The 8,082-nt window shown below is 50.4% G+C and overlaps 1 pseudogene; it reads left to right on the top strand.

Annotated features, from left to right (window-relative positions):
- The first annotated feature begins 618 nt into the window (after positions 1-618).
- On the top strand, positions 619-2,009 carry LOC132505755 (inositol polyphosphate 1-phosphatase-like; annotated as a pseudogene).
- Positions 2,010-8,082: the final 6,073 nt, after the last annotated feature.

Below are 8,082 nucleotides of genomic sequence, written 5' to 3'. Positions count from 1 at the left end.
CTGAAGACCTGAGGGCTCAGATGCCAGGCCAGGGAAGCTAGAGTTGTGGTGGGGTGTCTGTGGGCCCAACAGATCTAGATTTTAATGCCAACTCTAATGCATGCTGCCTCTCTGACCTCAGGCAAGTCATTTTGCCTCTCAGAGCCTACAGTTCCCTCTGTAAAATGGGGATAATGGAAGAGGGTTCGCAGAGTTAGGGAGACCCAATTACATGGCACAGAGGAGCGAGTAGCACCTGCTGCTGCTGGGATTACCCTGATCTTCGTGTCAGCTCTGCCCGTTGGCAGGACCTGGCATGTCATTGTAATGATGCTGTAAATGGCAGATGCCCTACAAGACATTAGGGCAGTGGGCTCCGCACCCCGGCTTAGGTGATACGCTTTCCTCTTTACGCCCCCCTCGCCTCGACGCCACAGCCTCCCTTCCTGCTCGGATCCAGGTCCCCAGGCTGGGCGACCAGCACGCGCCCATCGCCTCTCTGGAAGAGTGATGATGGTTAGGTTTCCCTTGATGCGAATGAGAGTTGTAACAAATTGCACAGGATTAAATTCAAATGACCAAAGGAAAATGTTATTTAATATTGCTTAAGCTCATGGCCCGGAGGGTGGGTGTCGATTCCACCAGACGCTGCAACTGAAAAACCAGGTTCAGAAATGTCAGGTATCCTCCGGGAGCTGCTCTGTGTCTCTGAGAAAGCTGCCAACATTGCCCGGGCGTGCAAGCCCTCTTCCAGCTGCTGAGAGAAGAAAAGAAAGAGGGAGAAAAGAACAAGAAGTTTGCAGTTGATTTCAAGCCCCTGGCTGATGTACTGGTACAAGAAGTTATAAAACAGGATACGGAGAACAAATTTCCAGGCTTGGGGAAAAAAAATTTTGGAGAAGAATCCAATGAGTTTACAAATGATTTGGGGGAAAAGATTATCATGAGACTTTGTCCAACAGTGGAAGAAACAGTAGATCTTCTCAACAAAGTCCTTAATGGTAACAAGTTGGCATCTGAAGCATTAGCCAAGGTTGTACATCAGGACGTTGTCTTTAGTGACCCAGCTCTGGATGCAATAGAGATCAACATTCCACAGGACACTTTGGGAGTTTGGGTGGATCCTATAGATTCAACTTATCCGTATATAAAAGGTTCTGCTGACATTAAATCCAACCAAGGAATCTTCCTCAGTGTGTCACTATTTTAATTGGTGTCTATGACATACAGACAGGGGTGCCCCTGATGGGAGTCATCAACCAACCTTTTGTATCACAAGACCTAAACACCCTCAGGTGGAAAGGACAGTGCTACTGGGGCCTTTCTTACATGGGGACCAATATCCACTCATTTCTGCCTCCCGTCTCTACAAGAAACAGCAGTGAAACGCAGAGCCAAGTGACCCCAAACCCCAGCTCTGAGGCGGAATGCTCCCACCCATTCTCAGATGTCATTAGTACAAGTGAAAAGGAGACCATCAAGGCCGCACTGTCACGTGTGTGTGGAGAGCGCACATTCCGGGCAGCTGGGGCTGGTTGCAAGCGCCTCTGTGTTGTCCTCGGCCTTGTTGACATTTACATCTTCTCAGAAGATACCACGTTCAAGTGGGACCCTGTGCTGCTCACGCCATCCTCAGGGCCACGGGTGGGGGAATGGTGGACTTAAAAGAGTGCTTGCAAAGAAACCCCAACTCGCGGCTTGACTTGCCACAGTTGGTGTACCACGTGGGAAACAGAGGCGCTGCTGGAGTGGACCAGTGGGCCAACAAGGGAGGACTAATCGCTTACAGGTCAAAGAAGCAGCTGGAGACATTCCTGAGCCTCCTCCTCCGACACCTTGCGCCTGTGGATGCACATACATAGACGAGCTCCATCCTCAGGGACTCGAAACCCAGCTGTGAACCTAGTTTCCACCTCTCTCTCTTTTGAAGACAGCTTTGTCCTATTGACAGTCAAAGTTCACCTTCCTCTTTTGAGGAGCATTTTTCCATTATGTGTTCATAATGTTAATGTCAATAAATGACTGATATTCGTGCTGCAAAAAAAAAAAAAAAAGACATTAGGGCAGGTGCTAGGGCTCATCCTGTCATAAGTATTTATTGAGCATCTTCTGTGTCCCAGCCGCTGGGCTGGGGGCTCCAGATACATCAGTAAGGAAAAGAGATAGTGTCTTCCCTGCTGGGCTTATTTTCGGGATAGGACCCATCGAACCAACCAGTACATATGATGTACTAGAATCCGGGTGGTGTTGCATGCTATAAAGCAGGGCAAAGGGACAGAGAGTGAGAGCACGGTTAAACAGGGGGGTCCAGGTCCAGGATGGCCTCTCTGAGGAGGTGACTTTTGGCAGAGACTTCAAAGAAATGAGGGAGGGTGGGAGTCATGTGGATATCCAAGGAGCAGCGCTCCAGGTGGTGGAAACAGCAAGTGCAAAGGGCCTGGGGTGGGAGTGGATTGTGACGGAAGAACAGTATAGGGGGAACAGAGGGTACTTGATGGGGAGAGTGGTAGGAGGTGAGGTCAGAGGGCACATGGAGGCCAGATGTGTTTGACCCTGTAAGCCAAGGCATGGTCTTTGTCTTTTCACTACTAGTGAGGTGAGAGCCCTGAGGGCTTTGAGCAGAGACTTGCATCTTAACAGGATCCTCTGGCTACTGTGTGGAGACCAGGCTGAAGGGATCAAGGGTGGAGGCAGGGAGGCCATGGGGAGACTACAGCTCTAATCCAGGAGAGAGACGATGGTGGGTGGGGCCAGGTGGCAGAGGTGGAGGTGGCAAGGGGTGGTTGGATTCTGGAGATGTCTTGGAGGTAGGGACAACACGATTTCCTGATGGATTGAATGTGAGGAGAGAGAGAATAGGAGGACGGAAGAGGAGGAGGGAGGGGCAGAGAGAGAGAGTGTTAAAAGCCACAAGGCTGGGTGAGGTCACCTGTGTGGGCAGAAAGGGGACTGAGCCATGGTCACTTCAGGGAGTAGCATTTGAGTGACTGTAAATATGTCTGGTGAACTGAGAATCAGGATGTGGGTCTGAGTTATAAACATAACACAAAGACATAAAGAAGAATAAAATATTTTCTATCATAAAAACCATTGGAAGGGGCCACAGAAATGAGCTGAGTGGTCAGGAGGCCCAGGTTCCATGCTGGCCCCCCGTGTCTGCTGTGTGGCCTTGCTTAGGCACCTACCCTCTCTGGGACTCTGATTCCTTTTGGAAGGTCTTGACTCTCTGACTTCAGGCATCGCCCGTGGAGACACTAGGGCAGCCGTGAGGCTCCAGAGGGCCTGCAGTTGTGGAAGCAGGGAGGAGGGGTGGGCAGGGGAGCTGAGGGTGGGGAGAAAGCTGACCTGGAGAAGCTCCTTCACTGGAGGATTGCAGACAGGGAGGCCACAGCTGAAAGGAGGAGAGACTCATGCAAAGCCGTGGCAGGTCCTGCTGGGATGACTGAGACGGGGCAGCTCCTGCAAGAGGCACAATGATATCAGGCTGGACCTTTGTCCCAGCGAAGTGCTGAGCCAGCATATAGGCTGGGCTTGACCATATTCCCTGGGTGTAGCTCCTCCAGGGCCCGGCCTGGTAGAGGAGACCCTTTTCCCCCCACCATGGCCTTTCCCTGCTGCTAACCTTCCCAGGGGCGTTTTTTTGTTTCTACCATAAAGGGCAGAAGTGTCTCCGATAAGCACCTGGTCACAGAACTCAGCATGCGGCAGCCACAAGGGACCTAAGAGCCCATTGTACAGCTAGGGAAACTGAGGCCTTGTGTGGGAGAGTGACTCACCCTGGCCCCAGGAGCTGGGGCAGAACTGGGGTTCCAACCTGGTTCACCACTTTGCCATTCAGAACTCCGGCCTCCCCTCCCCCACCCCTCCTGCCGTCCTCTTTTGTTTTCCACACCCTTTGTCAAGGGTCAGTGGGGGAAAGGGAGCAGGCTCTTGAGGCAGGTTGACCTGGGTGCCAAACCCACTTGGGCTACTCACTTGCTGTGTGACCTTAGCTGAGCCACTCAACCTCTCTGAGTCTCATTCTCCTTGTCAGCCAGATGGATGTAATGATGACAACCTGTCAGGGCTGTGGGGAGGAGCCAACTGATAGCTGTGTGTAGAATTGGAAAAATAGGCTGACCGGTACCAGTCTCATGCCCCCTGGGGCTGATGGGCATCTGGGTTATCAGGTGGGGGGGGTGATGCCCAGACCTAAAGTGAAGGTAGTGTCGAGAAGGTTCTCCCACTTGACATTTCTTTTTTTTTTTTTAACCCTCTATTTATTTATTTATTTATTTATTTATTTATTTATTTATTTGGCTGTAGCACGGCTTGTGGGATCTTAGTTCCCTGACCAGGGATTGAACCCGGGCCATGGCAGTGGAAGCGCTGAGTCCTAACCACTGGACCACCAGGGAATTCCCTCCCACTTGACATTTCACACAAAACTGTCACACAAAGCACTCCCAGAATTTGTCTCCGAGGGCCAGGACCCTGTGGGTGTGGTCTGGAGAAAAGGTCGGAGCGATGCCCGAGAGCCATCCTCTGCCCCATTAAATGCCGCCACCTCCATGTCCAGCCCGGCCACCCTTGAGATGCAGCCACACTGCTGGTCAGCGGACAGTGGCCAGGGCAGGTTGGGAGCCAGCCCCAGCAAGAGCTGTGTCTCCCCAGTGTGAGTAGCTGGGGTGGCTTGATGGGGCGTGGCGGCGTGGGTGACGGGCAGGTGGCCCGGTTCCAGGAGTGTCATGGACCTTGGAGTGGCTGCAGCCGCCCCACACCGCCTGTCTCCTCCTCTTCCCAGCCACACCTATCAAGAGTGTGGACTGTGCCCACTGCTCTGCCTTTGGTTTCCGCCCTGCCCGCAGCTACCCCGCTTCCTCCTTCCCTCGCCAGCTGAGCTTCTCAGCGCTGTTGACTGTACTCACCGACCCCTTGTATTCCTCACCCACTGCAGCCTGGATCACATCTCACCCTTCCGTGGTCGTTGTGCTCTGGGCATTGGCACGTGCCCTGACTGGGACCTCTGCTAGCTTCTCTGGCTATCAAAGTATCTCATGCTTTTGCCGGTTTCCCTTCCTCTGTTGGTCCACGAGATGTTTCTGCTTCTCAGGGCTCTATCGTGGCAGCCTTCTCTTCTCAGACCACACCCTTTCGGGGGGACTCATCCACTGCCACCGCTTCAGTGTCCTTCTGAACACCCACCATCCCCCAGACCCCCAGCCCCATCCCCTCCCTTTACCCGGAGCTCTGCTGGATGGCACTCCCGATGTCCCAGAAGCACCTCCTGCTCAGCCTGTCCAGAGGGACCTCAGCATTTGCCCTCAAGCCTGCCCTTGCCTCTCTGTCCCCTGATTCGTGAGTGGCACCATCGTTCTCTGCGTGGACCCTAATAGCCATAGCATCTTCTTTGCCCCCATCAGCCTTTTTTAAAAACAGCTTTATTGAGGTATAATTTGCATACCCTAAAGTTTACTTATGTTATTCATTTGGATGAGATTTAATAAACTTATAGTTACCACAATCCCAAATCCCCTGTGCACATTTGCAGTCAATCCCCACTCCCATCCCGGGCCCCAGGCAACCACTGATCTGTTTTCTAGTTTTACCTTTTCTAGAAGGTTCCTATAAGTGGAAACATGATATGTAGTCTCTGTGTCTAACTTCCTCCACTCAGCGTATTGTTTTTTATGTTCATCTACGTTGTTGCATATATCAGTACTTCTTTCCCTTTTAGTGCTGAGTGGTATTCATCTTATGGATATATGCCATTTTGTTTATCTGTTCACTGATTGATGGGAATTTGGATTTGGGGCTATTATGAATAACACTGCTATGTATATTCACGTACAAGTCTTTGGAGGGGCATGTGCTTTTGCTTTTCTTGCATTCCTCCCTTTTTTCCACCATCCTGCCAGACCCTGATTTTCACTGGGAGACCACATGGTTTCCTGGAAACTGACTCTACCTCCCCCACTCAGGGATAGAGCACATGACCCAGGCTAAGCCAATCAGTGTTTTCCATCCCCCAGGCACAGTGACTGGTTCCTGGATGGGCATATGACATAAGTAAGTCCAATCAGAGTGACACTTAGGACGCCGGTGCCTCTGAGCCCAAGATGGGCCTCCGGGCACAGCTGCCCACACTAAACATGGGGCCCGAGAGTCGGTAAGCTCCTGGCGTGAACGATTTCCCTCGGACAAAGGAGCTGACGGCAACCCTCGCCAGGCTGCATCCGGAAAGACCACCATGAAGGAGGCGTGGAGACCAGGAGCTTTGCCATCTGGCGTCACCCAGAGGCGTGTGTAGCCCCAGGAGGGGATCTGAGTCTGAGTCAAGTCAGCATTGTGTTAAAGGGAGTGAAAAGCCATGTGGCTGACAGGGTCTTGGTGCTCGGGCCGGTGTCAGGCCTGTGCCTCTGAGGTGGGAGAGCCTAGTTCAGGACATTGGTCCACCAGAGACCTCCCGGCTCCACATAATATCAATCGGCGAGAGCTCTCCCAGAGAGCTCCGTCTCAGCGCTAAGACCCAGCTCCACTCAATGACCAGCAAGCTACAGTGCTGGACGCTCTATGCAAAACAACTAGCAAGACAGGAACACAACCTCACCTATTAGCAGAGAGGCTGCCTAAAATCATAAGGTCACAGACACCCCAAAACACACCACCAGACGCGGTCCTGCCCACCAGAAAGACAAGATCCAGCCTCATCCAGCAGAACACAGGCATCAGTCCCCTCCACCAGGAAGCCTACACAACCCACTGAACCAACCTTAGCCACTGGGGACAGACACCAAAAACAACAGGAACTACGAACCTGCAGCTGATGAAAAGGAGACCCCAAACACAGTAAGAGAAGACACCCCAAACACAAAATGAGAAGACAGAAAAACACAGCAGATGAAGGAGCAAGGTAAAAACTCACCAGACCAAACAGATGAAGAGGAAATAGGCAGTCTACCTGAAAAGGAATTCAGAATAATGATGGTAAAGATGATCCAAAATCTTGGAAATACAATGGAGAAAATACAAGAAACGTTTAACAAGGACCTAGAAGAACTACAGAGCAAACAGACAATGATGAACAACACAATAAATGAAATTAAAAATTCTCTAGAAGGGATCAATAGCAGAATAACTGAGGCAGAAGAACGGATAAGTGACCTGGAAGATAAAATAGTGGAAATAACTACTGCAGAGCAGAATAAAGAAAAAAGAATGAAAAGAACTGAGGACAGTCTCAGAGACCTCTGGGACAACATTAAACACACCAACATTCGAATTATAGGGGTCCCAGAAGAAGAGAAAAAGAAAGGGACTGAGAAAATATTTGAAGAGATTATAGTTGAAAACTTCCCTAATATGGGAAAGGAAATAGTCAAGTCCAGGAAGCACAGAGAGTCCCATACAGGATAAATCCAAGGAGAAACACACCAAGACATATTAATCAAACTATCAAAAATTAAATACAAATTACTCAGCATAAAAAGAAACGAAACTGAGTTATTTGTAGTGAGGTGGATGGACCTAGTCTGTCATATAGAGTGAAGTAAGTCAGAAAGAGAAAAGCAAATACCGTATGCTAACACATATATATGGAATCTAAAAAAAATTTTTAAAAATGGTTCTGAAGAACCTAGGGGCAGGACAGGAATAAAGACGCAGAGGTAGAGAATGGACTTGAGGACACAGGGAGGGGGAAGGGTAAGCCGGGACGAAGTGAGAGAGTGGCATGGACATATATACACTACCAAATGTAAATAGATAGCTAGTGGGAAGCAGCTGCATAGCACAGGGAGATCAGATCGGTGCTGTGTGACCACCTAGAGAGCTGGGATAGGGCAGGTGGGAGGGAGATGCGAGAGGGAGGAGATATGGGAACATATGTATATGTATAGCTGGTTCACTTCGTTATAAAGCAGAGACTAATACACCATTGTAAAGCAATTATACTCCAATAAAGATGACACTTAGGATTGGCTGGAAGATTACTCCGTCCTCATGCTCCTGACCATGTGATTTGTCTGGAAGCGCTGCGGCTGTTTGCACTCACGTGGGAAGCCAGCCTTAGGATGGAGCTGACGCATGGAGAAGTACTGGGTTGAGAAGATATCAATGAGACGG

The sequence above is a fragment of the Lagenorhynchus albirostris genome, chromosome 15 (assembly GCF_949774975.1).
Source record: "Lagenorhynchus albirostris chromosome 15, mLagAlb1.1, whole genome shotgun sequence".
Taxonomy (NCBI): Eukaryota; Metazoa; Chordata; class Mammalia; order Artiodactyla; family Delphinidae; genus Lagenorhynchus; species Lagenorhynchus albirostris.
Note: the sequence above shows the minus strand (reverse complement) of the source record. Positions and strands in the feature narration are given on the sequence as shown.